The sequence below is a fragment of the Ovis aries genome, chromosome 9, assembly GCF_016772045.2.
Source record: "Ovis aries strain OAR_USU_Benz2616 breed Rambouillet chromosome 9, ARS-UI_Ramb_v3.0, whole genome shotgun sequence".
Lineage (NCBI taxonomy): Eukaryota > Metazoa > Chordata > Mammalia > Artiodactyla > Bovidae > Ovis > Ovis aries.
Genome location: NC_056062.1, coordinates 17,738,147 through 17,754,432, shown reverse-complemented (window position 1 = coordinate 17,754,432; position 16,286 = coordinate 17,738,147).

Genomic DNA, 16,286 nt, shown 5'->3' with positions numbered 1-16,286 from the left:
AGAACTCCAGGGGAAATCAGCACATGTCATGATTCCTGTCCCATGAAAGGATTTCAAGGTGCCAGAATCACCTTCCGCTTGCTGAAAGGTGCACCTGCTGGAACCTGTGGCCTTTTGACATCAAACTTGGGTACCATTCCCTCTCTTTTACCCCCGGTCTCTGAGGAAGCAGAGAGGGCCTGGAACTCAGGGATGTGTGTATGACAAAGCATCCAAGCTTTTGCACAAAGCCACCTGCCACTCATGGCACCTGGTCCCATCACTTCATGGGAAATAGATGGGGAAACAGTGGAAACAGTGACAGACTTTACTTTGGGGGGCTCAAAAATCACTGCAGATGGTGACTGCAGCCATGAAATTAAAAGACGTTTACTCCTTGGAAGAAAAGTTATGACCAACCTAGATAGCATATTCAAAAGCAGAGACATTACTTTGCCAACAAAGGTCCGTCTAGTCAAGGCTATGGTTTTTCCAGTGGTCATGTATGGATGTGAGAGGTGGACTGTGAAGAAAATGAGCGCTGAAGAATTGATGCTTTTGAACTGTGGTGTTGGAGAAGACTCTTGAGAGTCCCTTGGACTGCAAGGAGATCCAACCAGTCCATTCTGAAGGAGATCAGCCCTGGGATTTCTTCAGAGGGAATGATGCTGAAGCTGAAACTCCAGTACTTTGGCCACCTCATGGGAAGAGTTGACTCATTGGAAAAGACTCTGATGCTGGGAGGGATTGGGGGCAGGAGGAGAAGGGGACGACAGAGGATGAAATGGCTGGATGGCATCACTGCCTCAATGGATGTGAGTCTGAGTGAACTCCGGGAGTTGGTGATGGACAGGGAGGCCTGGCGTGCTGTGATTCATGGGGTCGCAGAGTCGGACACGACTGAGGGACTGAACTGAACTGAACTGAACCTGCCACTCAGGGTGGATGTTGGTGAGGTGAGAAAGGGGGGTAGGTTGATATCCTTTCTAACATTACTTTTTTCCAGAGAGCAAATCACTTTGGCCAGGTTCTGTCCCTGGAATTGCTGAATTTTCCATCTCATCCTAATCAAAAGAATCAGAGTATGATTTATCCTCCAGAAGAGGAGATATTTTTAATTGTAGGAGAGCTTAAAGCAACCATCTTGCTTTCTTTTTTTCTGGTGGATGGGTAAAGGGGGAATTAATTTGTCTTTTCCTCAGGAAAGTGCCAGCTGCAAAAAGGTATTTCCTAACTCCAGCTCAGAGGTTTTTTTTCCTGCTCTCTTTCTAAAAGGGAAATTCCATTTGTCACTGTTCTCCCTTGACACAGCCAAGCCAAGTTTGTTACTGTGGACATGAAGCAACTTTCAACAACAGAATAAACAGTGAGCCTCAAAAATGAAGCCATGTGAGCAATTAAAGACTAGGAGGGAAAGTTGCTGCCAGTGAGGGAACTTGGGATGCATCCTGTCTAGAGCAGGCTGTGTTTTAGTGTTTCCTTTTGAAGCTGCAGTCTGTCATGTACGTGAAAAAGCAAAGGGTGGGGTGGAGGGATGGGGAGGGGGGAGTTCTGAATGTGTCACCTGTGGAAAGACCACCTTGCTTGTTCACTTCCGTGCCATTTGGAAGAGCTATTACAGGCTCTTCTGGGAGACATTTAAAAACCTCTTCACTAATCTTTCTGAAATTTCCAAAATTTGCCCCAATTAAACTGTCAGAGGGAGAGACGTGCCTGACAAATGTCTCTGAGCGGCTGTGATGCTCTGACAGTGCGGAGTTTGGCACCTCCTGGTGCTTGTGGCCTCGAGAAGCAGATGTAAGGGAAGGCGGAGAGGATCCTCAGTCTCGACATCAGATTCTGGAGCCTGAAGAGGTGCATTCTTGGCTAATTGATGCATTCTTCGTCTCGTATCCGGCGATGCCCAGTGAATATCTCTTTAGTTCTCAGCAGACTCTTTATTGGTGGTATCGCAGTTAAGACAAGGGCTCCAGCCTCTCCTGATTTAGCCATGAAATTCACTTATGAACTGTAAACTGCAGAGAAGGACAGTCGTCTCCTAAGACAGCCCTTGGGAGGGTTTAGTGGGACAGTTTGCACCAGGCACAAAATGGGCCCTGCTCCACAGTTTCCCTGAGTCAGAAAGAAAGTGCAGCCTTGAATCCTACTTCTGTGGCTCTCTTTTCCTCTGGCGACCATGCTGTAGGGCAGGTGGCAGTCTGCCCTACTGTAGCAAAGATCCTGAAGATGAACCCAAGTCACTCCAGAAGTGTGTTCCAAAGTTGAGGTTCACTGAAGGTCATGGGAGATTGAGTCTGAACGGATTTCAGACTCCAATCCATTTTCCAGGCAAGAATATTGGAGTAGGTTGCCATTTCCTTCTCCAAATCCAGACAGCCCACTTGATTTCTATTGGGATCTGACTCCTTAGCCAATCCAGGACAGGCTAAGACTTATGGGATTAAGGGGGACTGAATCACTAGCCATCACCAAACCTCCAACTTATGTAGAAGAAGGAGATAGATAAGACATCTAACCTGCCCAAGGGGACCCACTCGGATCCTCAGGGTCCCCTTAGTTTCCCTAATTCAGTAACTCAACCTTTCTTCATTCCTCCTCCGTGACTTCCTCTTTCATTCTGACTACAGCAAAACACGATCTCTTTTCATCAGACATTTATTTTTGCCCTGAGCATGAAGCTACTGTGGTAGATGCAAAGAGGATTATTAAATGGTCTCTCACCAGGAAAGACATTGTAAGTGAGAGAGACAGGGTATAAGCAATGAATAAGCTACAATCTTTTTCAGCAATTACAAGTATAATGTGAGGCACCTCCTGGCTGGTCCAGTGGTTAAGACATCATGCTTCCACTATGGGGAATAACAGCTTCGAACTCTGGTTGGGGAACTAAGATCCCACATGTTCTACTGCATGGCCAATTAAGAAAATAAAAAAACAAAAAAACAAACCCAAGTATAACGTGAGATATCCTAGACCCAACTCTCACCAACGTGTGGCCTTGGGCAGGCTAATTAACTGCTTTGGGAATCCGTGTCATCACCTGATAAATTAATAAGATAGCCCCCTTTCCTGATAGGATTAGAGACTATGGATCTCATTCATGATGTTATCAATGCCACTGTTTTGCGAGACTGAGAGCTTTCTAAAGGAGGGTATTGGGACCGCCAACCCACATGTAGTTCAATCAGCAAGTACTTACACAGAACCAGGCAAGACAGCATGGGTCTGGGCTGGTTGATTTCATAAGAGGTGACTGATCCTTAAAAGCCTTTAATAAAAGCTACTAAGTGGAGGTTCTTGGAGGAAATGAAATTTGGTTCAGTAAATACAACAACAACAACAACAAAAATACCTGGCTTTGAATATTTTGAAAAAGTAGCTGCCATTTCTGTCAGACCTCTCCACCATGACTCGCCCGTCTTGTGTTGCCCCACGGGCATGGCTTCGTTTCATTGCCATAACTCAATGAAACTAAGCCATGCCTGCGGGGTAACCCAAGATGGGCGGGTCATGGTGGAAAGGTCTGACAGAATGTGGTCCGCTGGAGAAGGGAATGGCAAACCACTTCAGTATTCTTGCCTTGACAAACCCCTGAACAGTATGAAAAGGCAAAATGATAGGATACTGAAAGAGGAACTCCTCAGGTCAGTGGGTGCCCAATATGCTACTGGAGATCAGTGGAGAAATAACTCCAGAAAGAATGAAGGGATGGAGCCAAAGCAAAAACAATACCCAGTTGTGGATGTGACTGGTGATAGAAGCAAGGTCTGATGCTATAAAGAGCAGTATTGCATAGGAACCTGGAATGTCAGGTCCATGAATCAAGGCAAACTGGAAGTGTCCAAACAAGAGATGGCAAGAGGGGACGTCGACATTCTAGGAATCAGCAACCTAAAATGGACTGGAATGGGTGAATCTAACTCAGATGACCATTATATCTACTACTGCAGGCAGGAATCCCTCAGAAGAAATGGAGTAGCCATCATGGTCAACAAAAGAGTCCAAAATGCAGTACTTGGATGCAATCTCAAAAACGACAGAATGATCTCTGTTCGTTTCCAAGGCAAACCATTCAATATCACGGTAATCCAAGCCTATGCCCCAACCAGTAATGCTGAATAAGCTGAGGTTGAACGGTTTTATGAAGACCTACAAGACCTTTTAGAACACCCAAAAGAGATGTCCTTTTCATTATAGGAGATTGGAATGCAAAAATAGGAAGTCAAGAAACACCTGGAGTAACAGGCAAATTAGGCCTTGGAATGTGGAATGAAGCAGGGCAAAGACTAATAGAGTTTTGCCAAGAAAATGCACTGGTCATAGCAAACACCTTCTTCCAACAACACAAGAGAAGACTCTACACATGGACATCACCAGATGGTCAACACCGAAATCAGATTGATTATATTCTTTGCAGCCAAAAATGGAGAAGCTCTATACAGTCAAAAAAAAACAAGACCAGGAGCTGACTGTGGCTCAGATCATGAACTCCTTATTTCCAAATTCAGACTCAAATTGAAGAAAGTAGGGAAAACCACTAGACCATTCAGGTATGACCCAAATCAAATCCCTTATGATTATACAGTGGAAGTGAGAAATAGATTTAAGGGCTTAGATCTGATAGAGTGCCTGATGAACTATGGACGGAGGTTCGTGACATTGTACAGGAGACAGGGATCAAGACCATCCCCATGGAAAAGAAATGCAAAAAAGCAAAATGGCTGTCTGGGGAGGCCTTGCAAATAGCTGCGAAAACAAGAGAAGCGAAGAGCAAAGGAAAAAAAGAAAGATAAAAGCATCTGAATGTACAGTTCCAAAGAATAGCAAGAAGAGATAAGAAAGCCTTCCTCAGCAATCAATGCAAAGAAATAGAGGAAAACAACAGAATGGGAAAGACTAGAGATCTCTTCAAGAAAATTAGAGATACCAAGGGAATATTTCATGCAAAGATGGGCTCAATAAAGGACAGAAATGGTATGGACCTAATAGAAGCAGAAGATATTAAGAAGAGGTGGCAAGAATACATGGAAGAACTATACAAAAAAGATCTTCATGACCCAGATAATCACGATGGTGTGATCACTCACCTAGAGCCAGACATCTTGGAAAGTGAAGTCAAATGGGCCTTAGGAAGCATCACTACGAACAAGCTAGTGGAGGTGATGGAATTCCAATTGAGCTGTTTCAAATCCTGAAAGATGATGCTGTGAAAGTGCTGTACTCAATATGCCAGCAAATTTGGAAAACTCAGCAGTGGCCACAGAACTGGAAAATGTCAGTTTTCATTCCAATCCCAAAGAAAGACAATGCCAAAGAATGTTCAAACTACCGCACAATTGCACTCATCTCACATGCTAGTAAAGTAATGCTCAAAATTCTCCAAGCCAGGCTTCAGCAATACATGAACCGTGAACTTCCTGATGTTCAAGTTGGTTTTTGAAAAGGCAGAGGAACCAGAGATCACATTGCCAACATCCAATGGATCATGAAAAAGCAAGAGCGTTCCAGAAAAACATCTATTTCTGCTTTATTGAATAAGCCAAAGCCTTTGACTGTGTGGATCACAATAAACTGTGGACTATTCTGAAAGAGATGGGAATACCAGACCATGTGATCTGCCTCTTGAGAAATCTGTATGCAGGTCAGGAAGCAACAGTTAGAACTGGACATGGAACAACAGACTGGTTCCAAATAGGAAAAGGAGTATGTCAAGGCTGTATATTGTCACCCTGCTTATTTAACTTCTATGCAGAGTACATCATGAGAAACGCCGGACTGGATGAAATGCAAGTTGGAATCAAGATTGCCGGGAGAAATATCAATAACCTCAGATATGCAGATGACATCACCCTTATGGCAGAAAGTGAAGAGGAACTAAAAGCCTCTTGATGAAAGTGAAAGAGGAGAGTGAAAAAGTTGGCCTAAAGCTCAACATTCAGAAAACTAAGATCATGGCATCTGGTCCCATCACTTCATGGGAAATAGATAGGGAAACAGTGGAAGCACTGTCAGACTTTCTTTTTCTAGGCTCCAAAATCACTGCAGATGGTGACTGCAGCCATGAAATTAAAAGATGCTTACTCCTTGGAAGAAAAGTTATGACCAACCTAGATAGTATATTCAAAAGCAGAGACATTACTTTGCCGACTAAGATCTGTCTAGTCAAGGCTATGGTTTTTCCTGTGGTCATGTATGGATGTGAGATTTGGACTGTGAAGAAGGCTGAGTGCCGAAGAATTGATGCTTTTGAATGTGGTGTTGGAGAAGACTCTTGAGAGTCCCTTGGACTGATGGACGTGAGTCTGAGTGAGCTCCGGGAGTTGGTAATGGACAGGTAGGCCTGGCGTGCTGCAATTCATGGGGTTGCAAAGAGTCAGACACGACTGAGCGACTGAACTGAACTGAACTGAACTGAGCTGCCATTTGTCAATGGGAGAATAAAGTCAATAGCAGAGAGGGGATGGATACTCACAATCTCCATTGTTGTGTAAGACCTAAAATCAAGTCTCAGTGTTATGCCTTAATGTTATATTGACATCTAGAGAAACCAAGGGAACTTCAATGACCTAATTGCAAGTTCAATGGCCCCACCCCTGCTCCTGTGGATAACGTCTCACAGACAAACAGCCCTCTCTATCAGAGGGACCAGGCACACCTCTTGCTTACTCCTAAGTAGAAGGCCTTGGTTCTCCGCCAGCCTGTGGAATTATTCAAACAAGCCAATCAGAACCTCCTAAGGGAAAAGGGGGACACCTGCCCCTCCTGATATTGCAAAGCCTGCCTCCCATACCCCGGGATGTTCATTCTGCTCTCCAGCATAAGCTTCCTGGCACACAGTGTGCCCTGACACCCACGTGTTTTCTTCTGTGCTGTCAGTATGCCTGATTAATAACCTGCTCGTGCTGACTCTCACTGACTACATCTCAAACTTCTGCAGCCCAGAGAGGATCACTGCACATGGGGAAAGCCATCAGAGGCAGGAAGGTTCGGCGGAGGAGTCACGGGGTGAACTTCTAGCGAAGACAGCTGCCTCCAGAAGGACAGAGTAACAAACAACCCCTCGATTTCCATCTTCCTGAAGGTTTTTGGCTCATTCCAGCAAGAACCCTCTCCCCAAATGGTACATGCCTGTCATTTTATAATGGAAACCCCTAGCGAAATCTGATCCATTTTACAGAAGTTTTCTAAGGACCTTTTTAATCCATAAAATAAAGCATAGTGTTCTTTTAAATATGACCCATAAACAGACAATGCATCTACTAAAAGATATTATTTTCTGTGCTGTCTCTATTTTTTGGCTCCAATTACATTGTAAACTATTAAAAGCCAGGAAGCTCAACCTTTCATTTTCAGTGCTCTTCTTTGTGGAATCCACTATATTAACTGCATTAACCCAGCTGACCTTTGGTAAATATTGATTGAATCAAATTAAACTGAAGGACAACCTCTCTCTGAGTGCTATTTCAGAATTACAAACTTGGTATCTACACAGTGAACTTGGGGGCAGACTTCCAGGAACTTGAGAGCATGTGAGACCGATGAATTTTCGTCCCTGAACAGCTGCTGACGCTGAAGCTCCAATACTTTAGCCACCTGATGGGAAGAGCTGACTCACTGGAAAAGACCCTGATGTTGGGAAAGATTGAAGGCAGGAGGAGAAGGGGATGACAGAGGGTGAGATGGTTGGATGGCATCATCGACTCAATGGACGTGAGTTTGAGCAAGCTCCAGGAGATAATGAAGGACAGGGAAGCCTGACATGCTGTAGTCCACGAGGTCATAAAGAGTCGGACAAAACTTAGCAACTGAACAACGAAACAGCATCACTCATCCAGTGCAAGTGAGGGATGTGAAGCAAAGAAGGCTGTGGTCCAAACACGGAGCTTGGAACCAGTCATGGTCTGAGTTGACAGTCACTGGTACCTTTATTCCATCGAAGTCTGAGTGGGACTTGAGACCTGGACATCTCCATGTGGATATGCTCTGGCCGTGTCTTCAGTATGTTCAAAGCTAAGCCTGTTGTCTGTCCCCCCAGGGAATCTCTTTTCCTCTTTACCCTACATTAGCTTACTCTTGGCTGATATTCCCAATAGCCTGTTTCTCCTCCTAACCCATTCTGCTCCATCATTCCATACTCACGTCCCAATGCTTAAAAACAAATCAGTAGCTTTTCATGGTCAGTAAGAGGGTCAGTATGGTGATCTATGTATTTACACACAGATTTGACATTTCTAGGTAGGCATAAGATTTCCTGTTTTGTGTATTAGAGTTGACAGGACTTACCCAGCCTCACAGAAACCACTGTGAGTTGCAAATGAAACCCAGATCTGTTTGATGCTGGGCCCAGATTGTTCAAAGAAGTCCCTATCAATAATATTCTCATCTATCATCAATTCCTACATTTTCATCTAGCAATTAAACATTATTGGCCATCCATTGGATTTATTTTGCCACGAGCGCCCTGTTTAAGCAATTAGTGTCATTTAAATCATGATGACCAAACTACTTAACTCAATTAAATATTTATTGAGCACTTAATATGACAAATAAAATCATTAATAAATGTACAAGGACTTCCCTCGTGGTCTAGTGGTTAAGACTTTGCCTTCCAGTGCAGGGGGTATGAGTTAGATCCCCGGTCAGGAAGCTAATTTCCCACATGCCTGGAGGCCAAAAAACCAAAACATAAACAACAGAAGCAATATTGTAACAAAATTCAATGAAGACTTTAAAAATGGTCCACATCAAAAGAATTTTAAAAAGATAAAAACAAATGGATGTAGAAATAAAATGGGAGCAGACTGATTCTTTAGGGAAGCAGAAGGCTTGGAGAAGGTGTATCTGTGTTAGTAGCTCAGTCTTATCCGACTCTTTGCGACCCCATGGACTGTAGCCTGCCAGGTTTCCTCTGTCCATGGAATTCTTTAGGCAAGAATGCCAGAGTGGGTTGCCATTATGAGATAATTTTCAAAGCAATGCATCATTTGAGCTGAGCCTTGGACATTTCTTAGAATTTTGACATGCAGAGTTGAAACAAACTGGTGTTGAAGACAGAATATCACCCTGAATACAACTCTAATGTCCCCAGAAGGCAAGTTTGACCAGAGAATTGCCCATGTATTGAGGCCCAAGCACAGAAATTCTAAGTGTAAAGACTGGAAATACAACCTGAGACTGAGTTTGAAGAGCCTCTGCTATGCTCCAAGCTTTGATTACAAGGGCCAGATTCCAAGTGTTATATTTGCATTTTAAAAAGTTTGGTATGCTGGCAGTGTGGCTGATGGATAGAAGGGAAGGGAGAAAGGAGCAGCGAGACTTGTTAGGGGCTGAACTGCCAGTAGGGAACAGGAAAGGGATGAGTGAGGCCCGGTTAGGGTGGTGGTAATAGGACTTCCCTGGTGGCTCAGATGGTAAAGAATTCTCCTGCAGTGCAGGAGACCCAAGTTCGATCCCTGGGTTGGGAAGATCCCCTGGAGAAGAGAATGGCACCCCACTCCAGTATCCTTACCTGGAGAATCCAATGGACAAAGGAGCCCAGTCCATGGGATTGCAGAATCCGATACAACTGAGTGACTGACACTTAACAATAGGACTTCAGGGAATAAGATCCGTCGAAGAACTGGTTCAGAAACAGAAAGAGGAGTAGATGGAGGAGTCTGGGAGACAATCCCAAAGTTGTGTTTTGGATGATGGATGGATAGTAGTATTGTGGAAAATGTATTATACAAGAGGAGAATATTTAGCAGAGAGGTAACTAGTGTCTGGAGAACTGTCGGACTCAAAGATTGTGTGTGTGTGTGTGTGTGTGTGTGTGTGTGTGTGCAGAAAGAGAGAGGGAGGGAAAGGAAAAGAGAGAGAATGATGGAAGTCCACTCTAGAGAAGTCTTCTCAGCTCTCAGCAAGAAGCAGTTTTGCCCCCAAGGGACATTGGGAAATGTCTGGAGACGTTTGGTCTTGGAGGGAGTGCTCCAGACATCTGGTCTAAAGATACCAAAATTCTTCCCCCACACAAGAATGTGTGGGAGCTCTTGCATCCCAGGGCTGTCTAAATTTCCCGTGTTAAAACCTTACATTTAATTAGCACCTCTGACTCCAACGGCAGGGAATCTGCCTGCAATGCAGGAGACATGGATTCAATTCCTGGGTTGGAAAGATCCCCTGGAGGTGGGGATGGCAACCCTCTCCAGAATTCTTGGCTGGAGACCACCATGGACAGAGGAACCCGGTGGGCTGCAGTTTATAGGGTCGTAAAATGTCGGACACGACTGAGCGACTCACACTTCCACTTGTTTTCTATTACCATTTCCTATATACTATAAAACTGGATATATAAACTATTCCCAGTGTTCTTAAGGATGTAGGAGCAGAGAGATATTACTTGGAAATCAGAAGCTACCCAAGAAAATATCTAACCCTCTTGATAACTTTTTTCCCGAGTGTGCGTCAGAGGCCTTGACTCCCATCATGTGATTTTTTTCATCCTATCTATGGGAAGAGAGGATATTAAGAAATGAAGATCACTATTCTTAAGCATGACAGATCAAATTCACAACCATCTTTCCCATAAAATACTTGCCTTTCTGAACAAAGGAAATTTGAGTATTGTTTTAATTTCTCAACTTGTTTGATGTACACATTTTTATACAGTTTAAGAAGAAATGTGTGCCTTTGATTCCAAATAAGACAGAAATAAGTAGAACATGGATTTTCCCATAAACTCACAATTCCCACCTTGAAACGGTGTAGCAGGTAGAATTTTGGTGCCCCAGAGATATCCTGGCTCTAATCCCCAGAACCTATGAAGATGTTATTTTACAGGACAAGGGGGACTTTGCAGGTGTGATTAAGGAACATTAAAATGGAAAGATTACCCTGGATTCTCCAGATGGGCTGATGTCCTCATGATCTTCCCTTAAGCGCTGACAGTCTGTTCTGGATATGGTCAGAGAGAGATACGACTGCAGTGTGGCACTAGTGGTGAGTCTGCCTGCAATGCAGGAGGAACAGGTTCAATCCCTGGGCTGGGAAGATCCCCTGGAGGAGAAAATGGCAACCCACCCCAGCATTCTTGCCTGGGGAATCTCATGGACAGTGGAGCCTGGTGGCCTACAGTCCACGGGGTGCCAAAGAGTCAGATATGACTGATCAACTGAATGCACACACACACACACACACACACACACCAGTGACAGATGAAGTATGCTGAAGATGGAGAAAGGCAACACAAATGATGGAATGCAGGTGGCCCCTAAAAGATCCAAAAGGCAAAGAAATGTGTCTTCCTCTAGAGCTTCCAGCAAGAAGCACGGTCCAGCTGACACCATGTCACGCTGAGACCCATAACAGAATCCTGAACAACTGTCAGATTTGTGCCATTTCAAACTGCTGAGTTCACAGAAATTTGTTACAGCAGGATATTGGAAACACCGTAGAAGAGTAATAAAAAGAGACCGGGAAGTCCCTCTCTCTGCTGCAAGTAGCTGGGTTGGATGTGTGGTTTCTGGGCTGTTTGGCTGAGGACAAGCCCTGGTTGGTCAACTGCCTGTGATCACCAGGCTTGGGCTGAAATGCACTTCACTGAGCCCAGACGTTCCTCAGAGGCTGAATGCAGGGGTGGGGCTCTCTGATTAAGGAGCACAGAGCAGGAACCCAGTTCATCTCTCTCTCCACTCGGTTTATTGCCAAGAGGCACAGAGAAATGTTTTTCAAAGGACAAAAGCTATTTGGGCAGTTGACCTGTAAAAAGAGGAGGATAAAACTCTTGGACTGATCTCTGTCATCTGATGTCCTGAAATTTGGTCTATTATTTTAAGAAAAAAATCAAAGCATGGTTACAGCCATGAAAAGAGCTTTCTCACCAACCTAACTGATCTCAGAGGTCTACAAATTCAAATTCTGAGATAGTAACTGATTTCCCTGGGGTCATCTAGTAAATTAGGGAGATAAAAGACCAGGAACATAATCCCTTGCCCCTCTACTGTCTGTATTTTACTAGCCTGCAGTGAAAATTGGAAAATCTATTAAAGAGACAGACCCACTACAATACATAGCACAGGAGATCATTTAGAGCCTAAACTAATAATTTCAACACAGCAAGCTAGGTAATAAAAGTTGTGTGTGATGACGGCTTGTGGAACTTTTAGACAAGGTCATGGGTGGCCAATTCATCCCCTAGTCCCTATAGGAGCAGGATCCGTTTCAACAGAGGGGACAAATACACCCATGAATGGTACCCATGAAAGTTCATGCCATCACTCTATGAAATTGTAGGGCACTGGAGCCGAAAATAATGTGGGCTCAAAATCTGTAAGGAGAAACAATCAGATCTTGACTTGGCAGCCAATGAATGCTGTAAGGTAGCCTGGCCCAGGAACTTGACCTCTGGAATCCTCAGTGTGCTCATTATAATAGCACAGCCTCTGCAAAGTGATTGTAAGGATTTATTCATTCAGTGACCATGAAATGAAATTACATCAATGCACAAATGTCATACAGTCGTTCAATAAAAAGAGTTCTTTTTGAATTTTCCCCTAACACTGAAAAGAAAGCTTGATAGAAACACACACTGTAGGCTTACATGCTGCGTGCTAAGTCACTTCAGTTGTGTTTGACAATTTAAGAGCCTATGGACAGTAGAACCCGCCAGGCTCCTCTGTCCATGGGAGTCTCCAGGCAAGAATACTGGAGTGGGTTGCCATGCCCTCCTCCAGGAGATCTTCCCAACCCATGGATCAAACCCACGTCTCTTACATCTCATGCATTGGCAGGCGGGATCTTTACCACTAGTGCCACTTGGGAAACCCCCCAGCCCCCAGGAGACAGGCTTGGAGACCGTTTGTATGGGGTCTTCGTCTGGCTCTTCTTTTCTTGGAATCCCTGTTCATCAAGATTGTGGACTCAGAGCTCCATCTCGTGGGCATCTGTGGACTTTCTCTTTCTTTCTCCAGACTAGAAAGTCTAACAAGGTAAAGGCTTCCTCTCTGCAGAGACGGAAGATACAGAAAACAAAAAACAGCCCCCTGACCTCAAGAAGTAAAATCTTTCTGGGAGAGAAGTCCAGGTCTGTGGGTTGCTAATAGAGAAAAAGAAGCCCAGAAGCCAGGAAAGCTTCAAGAAAAGTATTTCCAACTCACTGGGGAAATGTGTTTAGAGGAGTGATTGAGGCTTCCTGGAGGAGATGGCAGATAATACAGACAACAAGTATTGTGCAGTGCTCTGGCCCCGCATTCTTCTAACTACTTTGCATGTACCAACCCATTTAATCTTCACAAAAATACAGTGAGTACCTAGGGAAAGCTAGTCTTCAAATCCAGGTGATCTGACTCTCACATTCAACTTCTAAGCACTCAGCAATAAATGGTAGCTTCTACCAACTGCATCAGTTCAGTTCAGTCGCTCAGTCAATGTTCGATTCTTTGCGGCCCCATGGACTATAGCACACCAGGCTTCCCTATCCTTCACCAACTCCTGGAACTTACTCAAACTCATGTCCATCGAGTCAGTGATGCCATTCCACCCTCCCATCCTCTGTTGTCCCCTTCTCCTCCTGCCTTCAATAGTTCCCAGCATCAGGGTCTCTTCAAATGAGTCAATTCTTAGCATGAGGTGGCCAAAGTATTGGAATTTCAGCTTCAGCATTAGTCCTTCCAGTGAATATTCAGGACTGATTTCCCCTAGGATTGACTGGTTTGATCTCCTTGCAGTCCAAGAGACTCTCAAGAGTCTTCTCCAACACCACAGTTAAAAAGCTTCAATTCTTCAGCACTCAGCCTTCTTTATGGTCCAACTGTCACACCTATACGTAACTACTGGAAAAATCATAGCCTTGACTAGATGGACCTTTGTTGGCAAAGTAATGTCTCCACTGCACAGTGAAAGTGAAAGTGAAGTCACTCAGTCGTGTCCGACACTGCGATCCCACGGACTGTAGCCTATCAGGCTCCTCCATCCATGGGGATTTTCCAGGCAAGAGTGCTGGAGTGGATTGCCATTTCCTTCTCCAGGGGATCTTCCCAACCAAGGAATCGAACCCGGGTCTCCCGCATTGCAGATGCTTTACCATCTGAGCCACCAGGGAAGCCCACTGCATAGTAGTCTGCATTTCAAATTAAAGATAGAAATTGAGATAAGCTAACATCCAAGTTCTTGACTCCAAATTCCATGATTTCATATTAAAGAAACTACATTTGTTCAACCCAGCCATAGCCAATGGATCAGATCTAAAGATATAATTGTGAGTAGATGAGATGGTGAGATTGGTTTGGAAGTGAAGTTACATTCCATGGGGAGGAAGTGATCTGGGTAAAATATGGCTGTAGAAATAAACAGTGATTGAGGGAAAGGGTGGCTGCTGATGAAGGGTGATTGTGTCACTAGGTCCCATGGAGACTGATGTAGCAGGAAGAATGGGAGGCATGTTTACAGAGTCCTGATGGTCAGGCTCTGCGGGGAGGGGAGGGGCACTGGAGACTGAGGCGTGGATTCAAGGTTGCATATCAGCTTTTCAGGAGCTAGGACCTCAGATAAACTGGGCATTTACCAACTGGGCATCAGAACCCCAAACTCAGACAGTGGCTTCTGACATGGGGAACATCCTGGTGAAATCCAGGGACAGCAGCAAGGAGGAGGTGTTAGAGAAAGAAGCAGGGCCAGGTGGGAAAGGAATGGGAGACAGAACAAACGGACTTCTGTGCCTCAATGTAAGATTTTCATTCTGAATGTGACAGAAAAGCATCCAAAGGTTTGGGGTAGGAGAGTGGTGTGGTATGATCTATGTTTTTAAAAGATTTCACTTACAACAGTATGTCTGAATCTGACAACAACATTGTACAGGGAAGAAAATCACAGCGGCAAAGGTAAGTGCTGAATTCCTTCTTTCCAAGTAGGCATAACTCTTCTTTGCTCTCAGAAGTCAGGGTGCTAGTTGCTGTGGAGAATAGCTGGTGTCTGGCAGGAGCCGGAGGAAGTTTGAGGACCAAGAAGTAGGTTCTCCTTCTTCGTCTGGAAGCCAATTGTAAGAGGTGTTCAATTTGTAAAACTTCATCAAGCTGGGGGCTTGTTGTATGTGTACTCTTTTTGTATTATATGTTAATATGAAGTTCAAAAGGAGATATTCCTCTGGGTCATATGTGGGTAAGAGATGGCAGAGCAATCAGACGGGAAGCCCATTAAGAGGCAAACTCGGTCAATTTGGTGATAGATGGTGGGGATAGGACTAGGTTTTCTGGCTGCAAGTGATAAAAGAAAAGTGAAAGTGAAGTCACTCAGTTGTGTCTGACTCTTTGCAACCTCATGGACTGTAGACCACCAGGCTCCTCCATCCATGGAATTTTCTAGGCAAGAGTAATGGAGTGGGTTGTCATTTCCTTTTCCAGGGGGTCTTCCCAACTCAGGGATTGAACTCTGATCTCCAGTGTTACAGGCAGATGCCTTATCATCTGAGCCACCAGGAAATCGCTAGTGGTAAGAAGATGTCAAAGTCATTCTCCCCACCTCCATCCCCTTCATCACCTATTCCAAGCCACCATCATCAGCCACATACCCTACACACAGCCTTATTGTCAGGAACTTAGAGAAAATCTGAAAACTGCTTCTCTAACCTATATATACCATTTCTAAGTATTTTTAGTGTGAAACCAAGACCACTGGAAAGGAGACATTACTTTTCACAAATGGGCTGGAACTTAAAGAGATGAGAATTTGTCCTAGATATTGGTGTTCTTACAAACCATATCAATGACTCAGAGCTGCAGGCTATAACTATTAGTTTGAATGAATATATCATACTTTCGTACATGTGAAAGCTCCTAATTAGTTCCCAGAATATAGGGAGCAAAACTTCTGGTTCTGAGGATGAAAAGAAAGCCAGTGGACTGAATGATTCAGCAAACTCCTGTGTTGAGTATTTTTCCTCTCACTCTCTTATGAGCAGAGAGCTCGAATGTAGTAAGTACACAGAGCAGGTTATCATTAATCAAAATGAAAGGAAGCTTGTCCTAATGACGATCTCACAAACAGCTCCTAAAGAATGATCATCCATTATACAAATCACAGCCTCTTTCCTCTTGGTAAATGAAACAGGCAAAAGTGAAATAGCCATCTAACAGCAGTCCCTTTTATTTCCACCTAATAAAGTAAGGTCTATGGTATGTCTTGTCTTATGATGCATACAATTTAAGCAGTTGTAAGTCTGGGCCCCTGCAATCAAGCTGAATAAATCTAATCTAAGTTTTCCCAAAGTAGCTTAAAAGGGTGTGTTTTGAAAATGGACTCGTTTGGAAAAATGCTAGGTGAGCATAAATTAAAGA